The sequence below is a fragment of the Hyperolius riggenbachi genome, chromosome 12, assembly GCF_040937935.1.
Source record: "Hyperolius riggenbachi isolate aHypRig1 chromosome 12, aHypRig1.pri, whole genome shotgun sequence".
Classification (NCBI taxonomy): domain Eukaryota; kingdom Metazoa; phylum Chordata; class Amphibia; order Anura; family Hyperoliidae; genus Hyperolius; species Hyperolius riggenbachi.
This window is the reverse complement of record NC_090657.1, coordinates 121,836,937-121,857,768: the sequence shown is the minus strand read 5'-3', so window position 1 is coordinate 121,857,768 and position 20,832 is coordinate 121,836,937. Positions and strand designations below refer to the sequence as shown.

The 20,832-nt window shown below is 43.8% G+C and overlaps 1 protein-coding gene across 3 annotated transcripts in view; it reads left to right on the top strand.

Annotated features, from left to right (window-relative positions):
- The window catches only part of CBX2 (chromobox 2), a 203,300-nt gene that overhangs the window by 66,023 nt on the left and 116,445 nt on the right, over positions 1-20,832 (top strand). The gene's annotated exons all lie outside the window — the stretch shown is intronic.

Genomic DNA, 20,832 nt, shown 5'->3' with positions numbered 1-20,832 from the left:
CTCTCTGAACAGTGTCTGGGAGGCTGTGGTTGCTGCTGCACGCAATGTAGATGGTGAACAGATCAAAACACTGACAGAATCCATGGATGGCAGGCTTTTGAGTGTCCTTGCAAAGAAAGGTGGCTATATTGGTCACTTTTTTGTTTTGTTTTTGAATGTCAGAAATGTATATTTGTGAATGTTGAGATGTTATATTGGTTTCACTGGTAAAAATAATTGAAATGGGCATATATTTGTTTTTTGTTAAGTTGCCTAATAATTATGCACATTAATGGTCACCTGCACACACACACATCCCCTCTAAAATAGTTTTTTGGGTTTATTGAGAACATGGTGGTTGTTCAATAATAAAATGATTCCTCAAAAATACAACTTGCCTAATAATTCTGCACTCCCTGTACTTTCTACAGTCTATTCCAATCCGACCCCCTAAACAATTCTTGAGAGAGATTCAACACAGGGTTGGTCTATTCATCTGGAACAAATCTGCACCTAGGGTAAACTGACACATTTTGTACTTGTCTAAACAAAAAGGGGGGTAGCACTGCCAAACTTTGAAAGATACCATATGGCTTGCCTACTCGCGAGGATTGTTAAATGGCCTTGTCACGGTGAAGCGAAATTGGGGGTAGACCTTGATGAACAAATTTTGGGTCATATGTGTTCCATGGATTCCCAACCCTGTTGCGAAACCCATAATACGTGGGTTCACACTAATTCACAGTATACTAAAGATTTTTCAAAAAGCATGTAGAATATTCAAACTCTCCTCCACAAAAAGTGCATTGACAAGCTTGGCATTTAACACAGATTTTGGTCCAGGTATAAAGGGTCAATTTTTTTCAGTCAGAAGCTGTCAACCCAGAATTTAAAGCATGTCAATGTGTGGCGAAAGGTAAAATCGGAGACTCTCACCAGGAATTTAAAATTCCCTCATGGCCTCTTCATCAAATGTATTCTTATATTAGCAATAGCGCTAATAAACAATATATCTGCAGTCACTGTCTGGCTTTGAAGAGATGTCACTCCGGAGAGGCTGTTCCTCATACTTTCTCCCTGATGTACAAGGCCGTGGAGAATCTAAATCAAGAGATACCATTACCTTTAACTGACAAATGGGAAAAATCGGTGGAAGTTGAGATTGAGGAGGTGGATTGGGAAAACCTCTTTATATTGACCCATAAATGCTCTGTGTATTCTTCTGTCCAAAAAGCCGACTATAAAATTCTAACTAGGTGGCATAAGACTCCAGAAACGCTACATAAGATTATTTATTTATTTTTATCCAGTGATCCTCTGGGACAAAACTCCGAGATATCCACGCCCCTTCCAGGAAATATTTCAATCCCTCCCCTATACAAGCCCTACTCCATAGAGCCAAATTAATCCATGCCATGCACTGATGAGGATCAAACAATCCGAAACAGTCTGTAGGCATGTTGGATTATTATGGCTCTGTACAATTTAACAAGCTGACACATTGCATTCCAGCGGTTCTGGAGGTGTGTTAAGCTTCCAAGGGTACAATGGTTAATTTGCATATATTCAGCAGTGGTGCTCTGGGAGACATCTCGAGCTCACTCCAACCTGAATTATCGCAAATTCTTTCTGTTTTAGGAAAGCAAATTTTTGTTTTTCTTAACATCTTAGTAAGGGGGCTTTTAGGACCATTGTAGTCCCTTACACACTCCAATGAGTTCTGGGTCACCATGAGCTTGCTGGTTAGTCTGTACCTCTCGGTTTACAAGCCCTACTCCATAGAGCCAAATTAATCCATGCCATGCACTGATGAGGATCAAACAATCCGAAACAGTCTGTATGCATGTTGGATTATTATGGCTCTGTACAATTTAACAAGCTGACACATCATTGCATTCCAGCGGTTCTGGAGGTGTGTTAAGCTTCTAAGGGTACAATGGTTAATTTGCATATATTCAGCAGTGGTGCTCTGGGAGACATCTCGAGCTCACTCCAACCTGAATTATCGCAAATTCTTTCTGTTTTAGCAAAGCAAATTTTTGTTTTTCTTAACATCTTAGTAAGGGGGCTTTTAGGACCATTGTAGTCCCTTACACACTCCAATGAGTTCTGGGTCACCATGAGCTTGCTGGTTAGTCTGTACCTATAAAAGAAAGGCCATGAGAATCTCCCCTCAGTTTGAAATATTTCCTGTGCGAGAAGGCTGTTTCTTTCCCTCAGGGAAACCAGGTCTATGGTAGGTAGGGCCTGGGGAACCTTGTGGGGGGGCTGCCGAGACTGAGTTGGTCAGTCTGGCAGCATCAAGGTTGCTTACCTTTCCTCGTATTTGCTCCCTTAGGAGGAGGGAGAAAGCGAGATGGCGTCCTCGATCCCTCTGTCCTGGTTGGAGGTGGTGGCTGGACTGTCTCGCACGCAGCTGAAGACAAGTGTCAGTGGAACAGTAGATCCACCGGGTCTGTTGTGGGGAAGTATAATAGCCGCGCGCGTCACTTCCGGCGGAAACCAGGGCGGAGTTTTGCTTAAGGGAGGCGGTGGGACGTGCCGGCGTCCTCTCACACTGGCACTGGTGAGCGAACAGGACAGTCGCAATGTCTGTGGCTCCGGGGGAGGAAGTAGCTGGTCCTTCTAAGGTATTTTTTGCGGCAAATAATAAATACTTAGTATTATCTGGGCGACCTTTCCCATTCTAATGGGGGGTTATTTGGATCATGTTTTTCAGGCAAAAGATGGATCAAAGAAAAAGTGCCCAGTATGCAATGCACGATTGCCAGCTGAATGGGAAAAGACACTCTGCAAATCCTGCTCAAAAAAGGTTTTAGCAGAAGATGGCCTCTCTGTCAAGGAAACTATAAGAGCATTTAGACAGGAGATGGCTGATACTATTAAACAGTTTAAATCTTCTTTAGCTGAAACTAAAACACATTCTAATAAACCAGAGCCTCCTGTAGCAGGAATCGGCAAAAATCAAAATATTGTCGAGATAAAAAATCACCTGGATAGCTTGCTCCCGAAGAGGAACTAAAGCCTCCGCCATAATCTTTGTAAATATGCGAGGGGCTGAACTGATCCCAAAGGGAAGGCAAGTGAATTGGAAGTGACACAGAGTGCCTTCTAGAGATACGGCAAATCTGAGGTATTTCTGTGAATATGGGTGAATGGGAACATGCCAGTAAGCATCTTTCAGATCCAAGTTGACCATGAACGAATCTGCCTCCAACAGATTTCTGATAGAATGAATTGATTCCATCCTGAATCGTTTGTACTTGACCAACGGATTCAGTTTCTTTAGATTTAGAATTAACCGGAATTTCCCCGATGGTTTCTTTACCAGAAACACGATAGAGTAAAACCCCCTCCCCTGTTCTGACCGAACAACTAGAATGATCACATTCTGATCTACCGTGTCTTTTAGAATCCGAGACAACTCCTGCGACATTGTCGCAACTACCGGACTTCTTGCTATCATAAATCTGTTGGGAGGCACAGAATCAAACTCTATTCGATAACCCATCTTCACAATTGAGCCAATGTATGGGCTGGCGACTGAATTTCTCCAAATCTCGCTGAATTTCTGCAGTCGCCCCCCCCACCTGATGGTCATTGGGATTTCTTATTACAATCAAAATGCTGCGCCGCCAAAAAAGAGGGAACAATCAATATATCACAAAATGATTATATCACTTAAACATAATATACATAAATGTCCATAGATCCAGAGAAATAGTTGGAGTGCGCTGTGTTGAATCCTCAAATGGTTTCTTTAAATCAATGACATCCACTGCGCGCTACCAAATCTGTAAAACAATCTGACATAGCGTAACCTGTTTTTTATGCCATAAATGCTGCACCCACATCAACCGTGTAAATGGTGAGATAAGTGTCCGTGCAAGAAACTCCCTCCACCTCAAATAACAGAGCAGCTCACCAGATGATGACCACCAATCTACAGGTGGGGTTCAAGCTCAATATGTGGTACTCAGGGACTCATCAGTAATCCACATCCATGTTGTCATAAAAAAGGCCTTTATTCCTCAATAAAAACATTAAAAAACTTCATTGCGTAACATCCAATCCTCATATAAAACACACTGCGCCTCTCGCGCCCTCTGTACACTTACAGACTCCAGAAGAATACTGGGCATATCACAACGGCAGGGCTGTCCGGCGTTCACTGTAATGCAGCAAGGCCCGTTCGCGGCGTCCCGCTCGTCTCCCCACAGTCAGCTGCTGACCCGGACTTCCGTATTGTGCGTCAGGCGTACTGGCTCCGCCCTACGCATTTCGTCAATGCGACTCATCAGGGACATGATGAGTCGCATTGACGAAACGCGTAGGGCGGAGCCAGTACACCTGACGCACAATACGGAAGTCCGGGTCAGCAGCTGACTGTGGGGAGACGAGCGGGACGCCGCGAACGGGCCTTGCAGCATTACAGTGAACGCCGGACAGCCCTGCCGTTGTGATATGCCCAGTATTCTTCTGGAGTCTGTAAGTGTACAGAGGGCGCGAGAGGCGCAGTGTGTTTTATATGAGGATTGGATGTTACGCAATGAAGTTTTTTTATGTTTTTATTGAGGAATAAAGGCCTTTTTTTATGACAACATGGATGTGGATTACTGATGAGTCCCTGAGTACCACATATTGAGCTTGAACCCCACCTGTAGATTGGTGGTCATCATCTGGTGAGCTGCTCTGTTATTTGAGGTGGAGGGAGTTTCTTGCACGGACACTTATCTCACCATTTACACGGTTGATGTGGGTGCAGCATTTATGGCATAAAAAACAGGTTACGCTATGTCAGATTGTTTTACATTGGGATTTCTTATTGTCCTGGGGTTTAATAAGAAAACTCCCCTTACCATTCTTGTTAAAGGACCATCCTTTCCTTTTAGTTTGTCCTTGATGCTGATTACGTGGCCTATTAAAAGGACGTTTATTAGGCTGTGTAACCTTTTTCTTTGGAAATACTTTCTTTTTGCTAGAAGTCCTTTCCAAAGTAGCATCCAATTCGGGCCCAAATAACAGATTACCTGTAAAGGGAACCGAACATAACCTGGATTTTGAAGTGATACTTCCTTCCCAAGTTTTGAGCCAAACTGATCTTCTAGTGACATTAGCTAACCCAGCTGCTCTAGCCGTATACTTAATACCTTCTGCTGATGCATCTGCCAGGTAACTAGTACTTTTGAAAAGTAATTCTAAGGCCTCCAAAAGTTCTTCTTTAGAGGCCCCTTCCTGGATTTTAGTTTTAAACTGATCCAACCATAACAGCATGGTTCTAGATACACAGGTAGAAGCTATAGTCGGCCTAAAAATAGCTGAAATAGCCTCCCACGTACGTTTAGAAAAGGCGTCTGTTTTCCGATCCAACGGATCCTTTAAAGAGCCCAAATCTTCAAAAGCAAACTACCCCTCTTTTACCATCTGAGAAAAAGGCGTATCAAGTCCAGGACATTTACCCCATACATTAACCTCTTCTTCACTAAATGGAAATCTCCTCTTCATTGCTTTAGAAAACACAAGTTTTTTTTATCAGGTTCATTCCACTCCTTCAGGATAGACTGGCGGATAGACTTATGAACTGGAAAACAATGCCTTCACTGTCTTGCCAACCTTCATAAAGTTTATCGTGAGGAGTCAACGAATCCGAATTCCCTTTCTCAATCTGTAAGGTATCAATAATCGCATCAATAAGCCCCTCTGTGTCTTCCACTTAAAATTTTAATTTTGACGGGGTCTCCTTAAATTCTTCTGCACTATCCTGAGAATCACATACCCATGCTGGGTAGGAGAAATATCTCTGTAAATGACAATTGTTTGATTTTTTTTTTTTTGCACACAATTGTCCATTTACAGAGATATTTCTCCCACCCAGCATGGGTATGCGCAAAAATACACCACAAAACAAATTATACTACTTCTCCTGAGTACGGCAATACCACATGTGTGGCACTTTTTTGCACCCTAACTGTGCTAAGGGGCCCAAAGTCCAATGAGCACCTTCAGGCTTTACAGGGGTGCTTACAATTTAGCGCCCCCCCCCCCCCCCCACTTGCCAGGACGGTTAACAAACCCCACAAATGACCCCATTTTGGAAAGAATACACGCTAAGGTATTCCATGAGGGCCATGGTGAGTTCATAGAAAATTTTATTTTTTGTCACAAGTTAGCGGAAAATGACATTTTGTGGGGAAAAAAACAAAACAATTTCTGCTAACTTGTGACAAAAAATAAAATCTTCTATGAACTCACCATGCACCGCACGGAATACTTTGGGGTGTCCTCTTTCCAAAATAGCATCATTCGTGGGGTCTGTCCTGGCATTTTAGGGTCTCTGCAATCATTACATATATGGCCAGTATTAGGAGTTTCTGCTATACTTTTTATATTGGGCATACGGGTAACGCACTCTGGGCTGAAAGGAAAAATGACCGTCAATCAATCAGGATGAAAAAATATCTGCCAAAAAAAAGAGGGGAAGGAGTCTGCCAGGGCATAGGAGCTACCACCCAAAAACGTCCACCCACTCAGCTCGTATGCCCTGGCAAACCCGATTTATTCATTCACACTGATCGATGTGGATGAACAAATCATTGCCAGAGTTCTTTGATACAAAGTGCTTGCCAAAGCATATAAACCTCAACACCGCTCCTCTGCCCATATGCCTCGGCAAACGTATCTTATTGACTGCGGAGGAGAACTCTCGTCCTGCAGCGATGCATGCACCGACTTGTGTGTAATATGTGTGTAATCTGACAGACGCACAATGCCTCTGCCATGATGCACCATCTGTGCTGCAGCTGGTTGGTCGGTCAGTCTGGATAGAAAAAAGAGAAGAAAAAAGAAAACAAAACAAAAAGGAGAGGAAGGTGTCCGCCTGGACATAGGAGCTGCCGCCCGAAAAATCCAAACCCACCAGCTCGTATGCCCAGGCAAACCTGATTTATTCATCCACATCGATCGATGTGAATGAAGAAATCATTGCTTGAGTTATTTTTTGATACAAAGTGCTTGCCAAAGCATATGAACCCCAACACCGCTCCTCAGCTCATATGCCTCTGCAAACTTATCTTTTTTACTGTGGAGGAGAAATCTCGTCCTGCAGCGCTGCATGCACCAATTTTGTGTAACCTGACAGACGCGCAATGTTCTGTCAGGATGCACCATCAGTGCTGCAGCTGGTTAGTCATTCGCTCGGTCCACCTAGAAGGTTAATGGATGGAAAAAGAGAAAAAAACAAACAAAAAGCAAGCAGCAAAGCAATTACTTCATTAACATTAATAAACTTTGAACTTTTTTAATCAAAACCTTAACATTTAGGTATAAGAAGGGAGAACCGAGAGCCCAATATAGTGTAGTAAGTCAAGGTAAATGGTATATGTAAGGAGTAAAATTTATACTCACAAACCAGGGTTACATCCAGGTAACCACTGAATACGCAGGTGAGGAGATTGACCTGTCCCCACTCAGGATTAAGAAGTCGCTCTCTGTAGACATGAGGAAGAAAAGGGGTATCCCCCTCCACCAAGGGTGGATATATAATATAGTATTAGACTGAACAGAGGCGCCAACAGGTTAAAAGCAGAAATTAAAATGTTTAAAATTGCTTAGGAGGCAGTTGTGGACTTACCTCCCTCAAGCAGACACAAGTAACTGTGTGTTTCAACAGGTCAATCTCTGGATCAACAGGGATATGTGAGGGAGCAGGCTGGTGTTGTACTTTATACTGGTTGAACTCGATGGACGTATGTCTTTTTTCAACCAAAATAACTATGTAACAGAAATTGAATTTATTGGTACACTCCAGGGTATTGTTTACAACGAGTTTCGCAGGTCTATACCCGCTTCATCAGGCAATAGAAGTAGGAGTACACTATTAGGAATAAAAAGGCACGTATTTGGTATGTGATCTGACAAGCATAAACAAAAGTACAGACATTTTTCTTAAAAAATCGTTGATATAGGTAATTATAGGGGGAAAGTGGAGGTGGGGGTTATTGTTTTATTGAAAAGGAACAGCTGGGTCAGGTTCTAGTCTATTTAGCATAAAGAAGTATAATCTACTATGTAGAATAATATAATTGGAGCTTTATAAGCAGGGTCTGTGCGGAGGGAGGGGAGGAGTATCAGGGAGGGGGTGGAGAGGGGGTAGGTATAGATAGGAATGGTAGTGTGTGGTGGAATAGTTATGTGACTCAAAATGCTTATGGATAGAGTAGTAATGGTGTTGGGGGAGGGGCAAAGTACACCTGGGGAAGTGAAAACATGGGGGGAAAAATAAAGTGGGTATATACATTCTAAAGGGTGGATTGGGAGGCAGAGGAATAACGGGAATAGCATTGGGGGGGTGGATTGGGAGGCAGTAGAGAAATGGGAACAGTATTGGGTGAATAAAACCACAAAGTGTTAGACTTACCAGCAGAGTGTCAGAATCGCACCTGGCGCCTTTGTGCCTTGGTGTTTCTGACCTGCTGTTTATGTAGTGGATGGAGCGTCCTTCATTGGGTGATTACTGGCTGGGCGGGCCCTGTTAGCCACGTCCGCAATGTAAGCGGCCATTTTGACGCGTCATCGGGCGGCGCCGATGCGTCATCATGACGTCACGTGGGGGGCAGCGTGGAACGCATGTTTATTTCCGTGTTCGGAAAAGAGTGGTAGCGGTGCGTCATATCCGTCTGGCCTGTGGGACGGGGGTATTCGCTATGCGCATGTGCAGGTTCGCCCTGCGCCATTTTTGATAGGGGAACAGTTGCCAGCGAGGGTTACTATATGATCTAGCAGGGGTACAGGGTATGTTAAGGAGGATTGCTGGCGTGCTTGACATGATAGGGAGAGTAGTTGGCTTACAAGTTTTTGAGGTGGCAGTCTTATTTATATAAATATAAAAAAACGTGCTGTATCCATAGTAAATAGTGAATGATTTTTAACAGAGTGTGTTGGTGACCTCTAGTGGGCAAACATTAGTAGTGTACTCATTTTCAAAATGGATAAATCGATGGACATTGTTGGAATAATCCTATTGATATAAATAACATGCATAGATACACATAAATAAAATATATATACACACATATAAAAGGAGAAAGGACTTTCGAATTGTGTATGCGGGATAATAGACAAATGTAAATATACAAGTAAACAAAACCAGATTTAAGCAAGAGTCATGGGGAACAGAAGTAGATGGTACAAAAATTACATAAAAGCATTTCATTGGAATAAAAGCAATTCATATGGATTTCTTAAAACAGGGGTTAATGGCTTCAGTAATATGTTGAAATTACTGTTATATACATCAAGCTGAAAAAAGTGATGATAGTGTAAAAAGAACATATTTTACTGAAGCAGAAATTGATAAACACAATAAAAATGAATAAAATTGAAATAAAGATGATAAAAGAGGCGACTAAAAAGGTAAAAAGCAGAATTGATCAATGAATTTTTTCTAATTGCTCATTAAAGGGAAGGTTCAGGGAAACGTTGAAAAAAATAAAAATCCATATCCACTTACCCGAGGCTTCCTCCAGCCCGTGGCAGGCAGGAGGTGCCCTCGCCGCCGCTCCAAAGGCTTCGGGTCGTCTTCGGTGGCCGACCCGACCTGGCCAGGCCGGCTGCCAGGTCGGGCTCTTCTGCGTCCCACGCGGGCGCGCTGACGTCATCGGACGTCCTCCGGGCTGTACTGAGCAGGCGCAGTAGTTCAGCGCCTGCGCAGTACAGCCCTGAGGACGTCCGATGGGCATTGAATTGGGTGATGAAGCGAGGGCAATCGGAGGTGCATGGTTGTTCCTGGTTGGAAGGTGAGTTTGTGTTCCTTGGTTTTTTTGCTCTGAATATGGCATCCTTGATCAATTTTTTTGGATATTTCCGTGCTTTAAATTTACTAGCAAGAATCTCGGACTGTGAGTTGTAGTCTGTGATGTCCGTGCAATTTTTATGGATTCTTCTAAACTGGCTGTATGGTGTATTTATGGTCCAGGGGCGATAGTGAAAACTGTCGAAGTGTATGTAGTTATTGGCATCAACTGGTTTAAAATATGTTTTGGTTTTGATGAGATTGGATTCGGTGAAGAGTGTTAGATCTAGGAATTCAATGCTTGTTGGGTCATGTTTTGATATGAACTGTAGCCCAGCTGGATTGCAGTTGAGGTAATTGAGAAAGAGAGGGATAAGGTCGGTATTGCCATTCCAGATGAAAATGAGGTCGTCAATGTAACGCTTATAAAATATAATGTTGTTTGAAAAGGGGTTGTCGGCTTGCATTTTTTGGAACTCAAACAGGCCCATGGATAGGTTTGCGTAAGAAGGAGCGAAGGAAGAACCCATCGCTGTGCCGTTGGTTTGGTGGTATACCTTGTCTCTGAATGTAAAGATATTGTTTTGTAAAATGAATTCGGTGCAATTGACTAAAAAGGACTGTTGGCTGTGGGGCATTAGAGGGTTAGTGGACAGGAAGTATTTGATAGCTGAAATGCCGTATGAGTGTGGTATATTTGTATATAAGGAAGTGACATCACAGGTGAGCCATGAGTAATTATCCTGCCAGGGAATAAGGCTGAGGAGGTCAATAAGATGAGTGGAATCTTTTAGATAGGAACTGAGTGATTGTACAAACGGTTGAAGATGTTGATCAACAAACCGTGAAAGATTACTGGTGGGTGAGTCTATGCCGGAGATGATGGGGCGTCCTGGTGGTTAGTGAGGGATTTGTGAATTTTGGGTAAGTAGTAAAAGAATGGAGTTTTTGGGTGTTGATTGATGATGAAGTTTCTCTCATTTTTAGAAATGATATTATTGCAGAATGCGTTATTAATGAGAAATTTTAAATTCGTGTTGAGTTCAGGGGTCGGATCTGTGTCAAGAATTTCGTAATAGTTGGTGTCGCCAAGTAAGCGTTCTGCTTCCTCCAAATAGTCTGTAGTGTTGAGGATGACAATCCCTCCCCCTTTGTCTGCTGGTTTAATGATTAAGTTATGATTATGATTGTGTTGTAGTGTTTTGATGGCCATTTTTTGTTGGCGGGTGAGATTGGAGGGGGAGTTAGGTCTATCTGTTTGGATGTTTTGTAGGTCCTGTAGTACTAGTGAATAGAATGTGTTAATGAAATTGCCTTTGGATGCTGTTGGATAGAAGCGGGATCTTCCCGCTAATTGGGTGGTGATGAACTTTTCAGTAATGATCTCGGCATGTTATTGTGCATGTTAATATGGACTCATTGTTGGTTGTAATGAGGATAGTGGGCTCGTGGATAGTGGGTGGATTCAGTTTTTTTTATTGCAAAATGTCGTTTCAATATTAATTTGCGTATGTAGGCATTTAGATCAGAAAATATTTGGAACATATTGGATTGGTTGGTGGGACAGAAGGATAAACCCTTTTCAAGTAGGGTTGTTTCGCTATGGGATAATTGGTGATCAGACAGGTTGAATATACACTTGGTTTGTTGAGTTTCGGGTTTGGGGTCAGCTTCTATTGTTGTTTGTTTCGTTTTCCTTTTGCCACGTTTACCTCTTTTTCGGATTCTGGGAGGGGTCTTTTTTTCTTTGGTTGTAGTATAATTCGTGATGCTTTTGGGCTGGGTAGTTGGTTGGTAAGTATATTCTGGGACAGGGTTGCAGGAAGTTCTAAAAAAGATGAGGTAAGTGTGGTATCGGCATTATTGGAAACGGGAAACACTGTCTGTACTTTTGTTTATGCTTGTCAGATCACATACCAAATACGTGCCTTTTTATTCCTAATAGTGTACTCCTACTTCCATTGCCTGATGAAGCGGGTATAGACCTCCGAAACGCGTTGTAAACAATACCCTAGAGTGTACCAATAAATTCAATTTCTGTTGAAACACACAGTTACTTGTGTCTGCTTGAGGGAGGTAAGTCCACCACTACCTCCTAAGCAATTTTAAACATTTTAATTTCTGCTTTTAACCTGTTGGCGCCTCTGTTCAGTCTAATACTATATTAACATTTAGGTGTGTGGCTAAACTTTGAGGCTACCGTATGAAAGGACAGCTGGAGACACAGTATTAGATGGGGGCTAGCCAGGGCTCAGTGAGCCCCAGGAAGGTGAAAGCATTAGTGATGAACAGATCATGGTCGTGGGCTAGTTTGACTACAGAGCGTGCATTCCAGAGGGCCCTAAATATGGGAGGGGGAGAGCTGGGAAGGCAAGGAATGGTGATCAGGTTACATCGGTTAATGTGTGTCGAGGAGTGAGGACGGTCAGTGCGGGATGTGGTATTTACCAGAGTGCAGTGCGGTCTGGGAGAGGGTCCTGGATTGGGTGATATGTCCCCAGCAGCAAGTAGGAGTAGTAGGCAGAGATGAGAGGTGAGGATGTGATTTGTATGTGACAGAGGGCTGTTTAAGAGACGTGGAGGAAGGAATGTGTGATTTGAGAAATAAGAATAGTTCATGAGTAGACAGACGAGAGGATGGTAGGAGAGAGGGAGCAATGGAAATGTTATTGCTGGCAGCGGGAGGGGTGAGTGATGTAGGTATTTTTAGTGGGGCTGACAGGATAATGGCTGTAAAAAGGATATTAAACATTTTTGCAAGTTGGTGTGTGAATAATTAGGGAAAGAGTGCAAGGTAGTTAGTGTGATTTTATCAGGTGTATGTGGATGGTTGAAATAAGGGTAGTTCAGGGATTGAGAAACATGAGCTGATGGTGGAAGTCAGGGAAGCCAAAGAGAAGAGATCATACCAGTGTTAGATCAGCATATGAGCAGCTGTGCAGAGTTTTGTGTCTGTTCTCATCTCTTTTCTTCTGGGCTAATTCTGGGTGTCTTATGCACCCTTAAAGATATACCCTTTAAGTATATGCCCTGCTGACCAAAAGGTCTTGCTGACCTTTTGAGATCTATTAATATAAGCCCTAACTGAGTTTGAAGTTAGTAGGCAGACTGATATCAGGTGAGAATTGGCTGGCCAATTTTTCTCACGGGGGCAGGGCTAGTCAAGCATATGCAAAGGCTCTATTGAATAAGTAAGGAGTAGCAGGAAATGGCCTAAGTTAATTATGCATACCATTTGAGAAAAATAAGTTAGCAATGCAGGATTCAGAGCGCAGATCAATCAGTCAGAAAGTTTTGCATAGAGTCAAATGCATACCATTTGAGAAAAAGAAATTAGCGATGCAGGATTCAAAGCACTTTAGATATAACATCTGGTTTATTTAAAATGACCAAATCCAGTAGAGCATCTCCCCTGGTTGGTTCGGTTACCATCTGCGTTAAGTAATTATCTTGCAGTGTTGATATAATTATGCCACTTTTACTAGAGCGATTGGCCTCAATGTCCTAGTTAATGTCTGGATAATTGAAATCGCCCATAATTATGGCCGTGCTTTTGCTAGCAGCTTTTTCAATCTGCTGCAGTAATAGCACTTCCTCCATTTCATTTATTTGTGGAGGTTTATAAGCAATTAATGACTCTTATTTCCTGCATGAACACTAACCCATAAAGATTCCACGCTGTCACAGTCCTCCTCAGCTATGTCGTCCATCAAAACTGGAGATAAGGGAGGTTTAACAAACATACAGACCTCCCTCCCTCCGTTTTTTTGTATTGGATCTATCTTTTCTAAAAACACTAGAACCTTACTGTTAGGAATTACAGTGGGTTGCAAAAGTATTCGGCCCCCTTGAAGTTTTCCACATTTTGTCACAATACTGCCACAAACATGAATCAATTTTATTGCAATTCCACGTGAAAGACCAATACAAAGTGGTGTACATGTGAGAAGTGGATCGAAAATCATACATCATTCCAAACATTTTTTACAAATAAATAACTGCAAAGTGGGGTGTGCGTAATTATTCGTTCCCCTGAGTCAATACTTTGTAGAACCACCTTTTGCTGCAATTACAGCTGCCAGTCTTTTAGGGTATGTCTCTACCAGCTTTGCACATCTAGAGACTGAAATCCTTGCCCATTCTTTTTTGCAAAACAGCTCCAGCTCAGTCAGATTAGCTGGACAGCGTTTGTGAACAGCAGTTTTCAGATCTTGCCACAGATTCTCGGTTGGATTTAGATCTGGACTTTGACTGGGCCATTCTAACACATGGATATGTTTTGTTTTAAACCATTCCATTGTTGCCCTGGCTTTATGTTTAGGGTCGTTGTCTTGCTGGAAGGTGAACCTCCGCCCAAGTCTCAAGTCTTTCACTCTCCAAGAGGTGTTCTTCCAAGATTGCCCTGTATTAGGCTCCATCCATCTTCCCATCAACTTTGACTAGCTTCCCTGTCCCTGCTGAAGAGAAGCAACCCCAGAGCACGATGCTGCCACCACCATATTTGACAGTGGGTATGGTGTGTTCTTAGTGGTGTGCAGGGTTAGTTTTCTGCCACACATAGCGTTTTGCATTTTGGCCAAAAAGTTCCATTTTGGTCTCATCCGACCAGAGCACCTTCTTCCACATGTTTGCTGTGTCCCACACATGGCTTGTGGCAAACTGCAAACGGGACTTCTTATGCTTTTCTGTTAACAATGGCTTTCTTCTTGTCACTCTTCCATAAGAGCCAACTTTGTGCAGTGCACGACTAATAGTTGTCCTATGGACAGATTCCCCCACCTGAGCTGTAGATCTCTGCGGCTCGTCCAGAGTCACCATGGGCCTCTTGACTGCATTTCTGATCAGCGCTCTCCTTGTTCGGCCTGTGAGTTTAGGTACACGGCCTTGTTTTAGTAGGTTTACAGTTGTGCCATACTCCTTCCATTTCTGAATGATCGCTTGAACAGTGCTCCATGAGTTGTTCAAGGCTTTGGAAATCATTTTGTAGCCTAAAGCTCAACACACACCATACAATCTTGGTTGTTCAATCCTACCACTTTCATGTAGTATAAGAGCTTATCCAATCAATCATTCAAGGTATTTTCAATCTGTTGGTCCTTATACTACATAGATTTGGTAAATCTGTACAACAAAGATTGTATGGTGTGTGTTGAGCTTTAGCCTGCTTAAAATTTCTTAATAACTTTATCCCTGATCTGTCTGATGTGTTCTTTGGACTTCATGGTGTTGTTGCTCCCAATATTCTCTTAGACAACCTCTGAGGCTGTCACAGAGCAGCTGTATTTGTACTGACATTAGATTACACACAGGTGCACTCTATTTAGTCATTAGCACTCATCAGGCAATGTCTATGGGCAACTGACTTGCACTCAGAACAAAGAAGGCTGAATAATTATGCACACCCCACTTTGCAGTTATTTATTTGTAAAAAAAAATGTTTGGAATCCTGTATGATTTTTGTTCCACTTCTCACGTGTACACCATTTTGTAGTGGTCGTTTACATGGAATTCCAATAAAATGGATTCATGTTTGTGGTAGTAATGTGACAAAATGTGAAAAACTTCAAGGGGGCTGAATACTTTTGCAAGCCACTGTATGTATACACACACACACACACACTCTCTCTCTATCTATCTATATTATCCTGTGTACGTTTGCTTGTATATAGGTAGTCAGGGGTTGATTATGTGTGCACACTGTTTGTCTGGTTGTGGAAGCTTCACTGTATGTATTCCGTTTGCATTATTGTCATTGCATTCCCTGGTTGTCTGTATATAGCTTGCTGTTCATGTGGTTGCATCTTATTTGTATTATATTATACACTGCTCACAATAAAACTTTACTTTACACCTTATGTTATGGTCTTAGTTTCTGTCACTGCACATTGTGGTCATTACCTGTTCCTCTGTTCAGGCCTCATAACACTTAAAAATTTACAATGTCATAGTCCATTATCTCTCATCAGCAACTCCAGTTCACAGATCTTATTTGAAAGGCTTCTAGCATTGGTTAGCACATACTGTTGGAGTAGAAGGTTTAATCACCTCCTTTTGGTTCGTTCCCTCCTGGATCTTTGAGCTCCCCATACCCCCCTCTCCAGACTAGTTTAAAAACTCCTCCAATCTTCTAACCATCTTTTCCCCAAGCACACCAGCACCCTCCCCATTTAGGTGCAGGCTGTCCCTACAGTAGAGCCTGTAGCTGACTGAAAAGTCTGGCCAGTTCTCCAAGAACCCAAAGCCTTCCTTCCTTCCTGCACCAACTTCTCAGCCACTTATTTAACTCCCTAAGCTCCTGCTGCCTTCCTGGTGACGCGTGTGACACTGGCAGTATTTCAGAAAACACCACCTTGGTGGTCCTGGCCTTAAGTTAGTCTCCTAATTCTCCGAAATTGTTTTTTAGGACCTTCCACCTTCCACTAACTTTGATGTTAGTACCAATGTGCACCAAGACAGCTGGATCCTCCCCAGCCCCACCCATCAGTTTGTCTATGCGATCCACCACATGCTGAACCAGATTACCCGGGAGACAACCTACTTTACGGCGTTCACTGTCTCTTCGACAAAATGCTCTATCTGTCCTCCTGATAATAGAGTCCCCTACCACCAACACCTGCCTGGCTCTTTTCTGCAAAGCACCAACTTTGTCCTGCCATTGGTGGTACAGTACAAGCACTTGCACATTTGTTGGACTGCAAGATTATCAAGTGTGAGCCAAACGTTTTGCAGGATACATGCTGCATGTCTCACCTGCGGAGGTATTGGAGCCACTCACAGGATGCAAGTGGCTGCTCCTATTATAGTGATGGCTGCAATCTTTAAGGAGCCCTGGATACTGTTCCAGAAATTTGTCCAGCCTGGCTATGCAGCCCTAAGGTATTCTTAACCCTCCTGGCGGTCTAATTAATTCCGCCAGGAGGCAGCGCAGCAGTTTTTTTTTGTTTGTTTGTTGTTGTTTTTTTAAATCATGTAGCGAGCCTAGGGCATCCCACCGCCCGCTTCGATCAGGAAATCCCGTTCAAAGAACGGGATTTCCTGGAGGGCATCCCCCGTCGCCATGGCGACAGGGCGGGATGACGTCAGCGGCGTTGTGACGTCATTGGGAGTCCCGATCCACCCCTCAGCGCTGCCTGGCACTGATTGGCCAGGCAGCGCACGGAGTCTGGGGGGGGGGAGGGGGGCGCGGTGCGATGGATAGCGGCGATCGAGTGCGGGGCGGCGGCGATCGGTGTGATGACGCAGCTAGCAAAAAAAAAAAAAATGAAGCAAATCGGCGCCGGCAGGGCCTGAGAAAACCTCCTTTCTCCTATGTTGCTGCTGGGTGGGAGAAATATCTCTGTAAATGAGATTTTTTATTTTTTATTACACACAATTGTCCATTTACAGAGATATTTCTCCCACCCAGCATGGGTATGTGTAAAAATACACCCCAAAACACATTATACTACTTCTCCTGAGTACAGCGATACCACATGTGTGACACTTTTTTGCAGCCTAGGTGCGCTAAGGGGCTCAACGTCCTATGAGTACCTTAAGGGTTTCACAGGTCATTTTGAGGCATTTGGTTTCTAGACTACTCCTCACGGTTTAGGGCCCCTAAAATGCCAGGGCAGTATAGGAGCGTACGTTAAAAAGGGGCGCTGGGAAAAAAGGGCGCCGGGTTTTTAACGATAAGCATGGATAACATTTAAAAATGTATTGTACTGTATTTCGTTTAAAATTAATGTTTTATAAAGTTATAAATCATTAAATAATGTGCATTAAATCGGCAATTGTAAAAACGTTAATCTTTCGTTTAAATAGTGAAACGTATAATAACGTTTAAAAAAAAAAATTACTAAGTAACCCTCCCTGTACCTACCCCTAACCCCTAGACCCCCCCTGTTGATGCCTAAACCTAAGACCCCCCCTGTTGGTGCCTAAGTAACCCTCCCTGTACCTACCCCTAACCACTAGACCCCCCTGTTAGTGCTTAAACCTAAGACCCCCCTGTTGGTGCCTAAACCTAAGACCCCCCTGTTAGTGCCTAAACCTAAGACCCCCCTGTTGGTGCCTAAACCTAAGACCCCCCTGTTGGTGCCTAAACCTAAGACCCCCTGTTGGTGCCTAAACCTAAGACCCCCCTGTTGGTGCCTAAACCTAAGACCCCCCTTTTGGTGCCTAAACCTAAGACCCCCTGTTGGTGCCTAAACCTAAGACCCCCCTGTTGGTGCCTAAACCTAAGACCCCCCTGTTGGTTTTTTCGTTTAAAAATAATGTAAAAAAAAAAATAAATAAATAAAATGTACTGTTTTTCGTTTAAAAATAATGTTTGAAAAAAAATATTGTACTGTTTTTCGTTTAAAAATAATATTTAAAAATGTATAAATCATTAAATAATGTGTAATCATGAGAAGCAGTAATAAAACATTAAGTCTCCGGGCGCCGCTTTTAAAACGTTAATTTTCTCCGGCGCCCTTTTTTCCTATCGGGCGCCCATTAAACGATATTTATTATAGGAGTGAATGGCGGCGCCCGATTTGTCCACTAGCCTCAGGCGCCCGAATTTACTGTTCCCGTATAGGAACCCCACAAGTGACCCCATTTTAGAAAGAAGACACCCCAAGGTATTCTGTTAGGTGTATGGTGAGTTCATAGAAGATTTTAGTTTTTGTCACAAGTTAGTGGAAAATGACACTTTGTGAAAAAAAAAAAATCAATTTCCGCTAACTTTTGACAAAAACTAAATTCTATGAACTCATCATACACCTAACAGAATACCTTGGGGTGTCTTCTTTCTAAAATGGAGTCTCACTTGTGGGGTTCCTATACTGCCCTGGCATTTTAGGGGCCCAAAACCGTGAGGAGTAGTCTGGAAACCAATTGCCTCAAAATGACTGGCTGGGGGTATTAGCATCTGCAAATTTTGATGACAGGTGGTCTATGAGGGGCCGAATTTTGTGGAACCGGTCATAAGCAGGGTGGCCTCTTAGATAACAGGTTGTATTGGCAATGAAGTGCAGGAAGCGCATGATGTTCTCAAATCGTGACCTGGACATGGCAGCAGAGAACATGGGCATGTGATGTATTGGGTGTGTAGACCAATAAGACCGCAATACATTCTTTTTGTCTAGACCCATGTTAAGGAGAAGGCCCCAAAAAATGTTACATTCGGAAACTTGGAGTGGCTTCCACCGAAAAGTCTGGGCATAGTAGCTTTTTGGATTTGGCGGTTGCGTATTGTGTGGCATAACGGTTGGTCTCAGCCACAATTAAGTTGTACCAGCAGTGATCAGAAAAAAAAATTCTTTCACTGCGGTGGGGTGGGTGAGGGTTTGGCCGTGTGATCAGAAGCCTGCAGGGGGCGGATTAGGGCCTGATCTGATGGATAGGAGTACTGGGGGTGACAGGAGGTGATTGATGGGTGTCTCAGGGGGTGATTAGAGGGGAGAATAGATGCAATCAATGCACTGGGGAGGTGATCAGAAGGGGGTCTGAGGGGTATCTGAGGGTTTGGCTGAGTGATCAGGAGCCCACACGGGGAAAATTAGGGCCTGATCTGATGGGTAGGTGTGCTAGGCGGTGACAGGTCGTGACAGGAGGTGATTGATGGGTGTCTCAAGGTGTGAATAGAGGGTCGAATAGATGCAAGCAATGCACTGTAGAGGTGATCGGAAGGGGGTCTGAGGGCGATCTGAGGGTGTGGGTGGGTCATTGGGTGCCTGCAAGGGGTAGATGAGGGTCTGATCTGATGGGTATGATGGGCAGCAGTGACAGGGGGTGATTGATGGGTGATTAGAGGGGAGAACCTATCTAAATAATGCACTGGGGAGGTGATCAGAGGAGGTCTGGGGGGCTATCTGAGGGTGTGGGCGGGTGATTGGTTGCCCGCAAGGGGCAGATTAGGGTCTGATCTGATTGCTAGCAGTGACAGGTGGTGACTGGGTGGTTGATTGGTGATCAGTAGGTGATTACAGGGGAGAATATATGCAAGCAATGCAATGGCGAGTTTATCAAAGGGGGTCTGGGGGGCTATCTGAGGGTGTGGGCAGGTGATTGGGTGCCCGCAAGGGGCAGATTAGGGTCTGATCTGATGGGTGGCAGTGACAGGTGGTGACGGGGTGATTGATAGGTGATTGACAGGTGATCAGTGGGTGATTACAGGGGAGAATAGATGTATACAGCACACGGGGGGGTCTGGGGAGGATCTGAGGGGGTGTGTGTGTGTGTGGGGGGGGTGATCAGGAGCCCTCAGGGAGCAGTTTAGGACCTAATCTAAAAAATAGCGTTGACAGCTAGTGACGGAGTGATTGATTGGTGATTAGAGGGGTGATTGTGTGCAAACAGGGGTCGGGGGGGGTCTGATGGGTGCTGTGGGCGATCAGAGGGCAGGGGGGGGGGCAGGATCAGTGTGTGTGTGACTACAGTGAAGGCTGCCTCCTGCCCTGGTGGTCCCTCGATCACTGGGACCGCCAGGGCAGGAGGCAGCTTGTATAATACACTTTGTATGCATTACAAAGTGTATTATACACTTGCAATGCAGCAGATCAGGGGTTAACAACCCGCCGGCGCTCCCGAACGGGTGGCGGGTTGACGTCGCGTTGGTGCGGAGCCTATTGAGGGCGGATGCGTGCACATCCCAGCGCGCGATCCCCGGCTAGCTAGTGTCTTAGGACCCAACGCCAATTGGCATTACGCGGTCCTGGGCGTGCTACTTTGCCGCCGCCAATTGGCTATGGGTGGTCGGCAAGTGGTTAAACACTAGGCAGTAGAATAACAGGTCAGTCATGGGCATTTGCCTATTACAGTTGTTAACTGCCTGTGTTCCAAAGACTTTGTTCAATTTAATTTGCACCACTTGGAGCAGCAAGACTGAGCAAGCTTGGACTGAGTAATAAAGCAAAATACATTGACCAAGCTAACTACCTCTTCCACTTATAAAAATTAAATCGTACAACCCTGCTAAGAAAAAGCAGCGAAATAACATATTAATTACCAGGAAAAAAAATGATTTAGTTTCTTGCCACAGTTCCAGTAGCTTGGTCACAAGCTCAATTTAGCATACAAAGCTTTATATATATAAG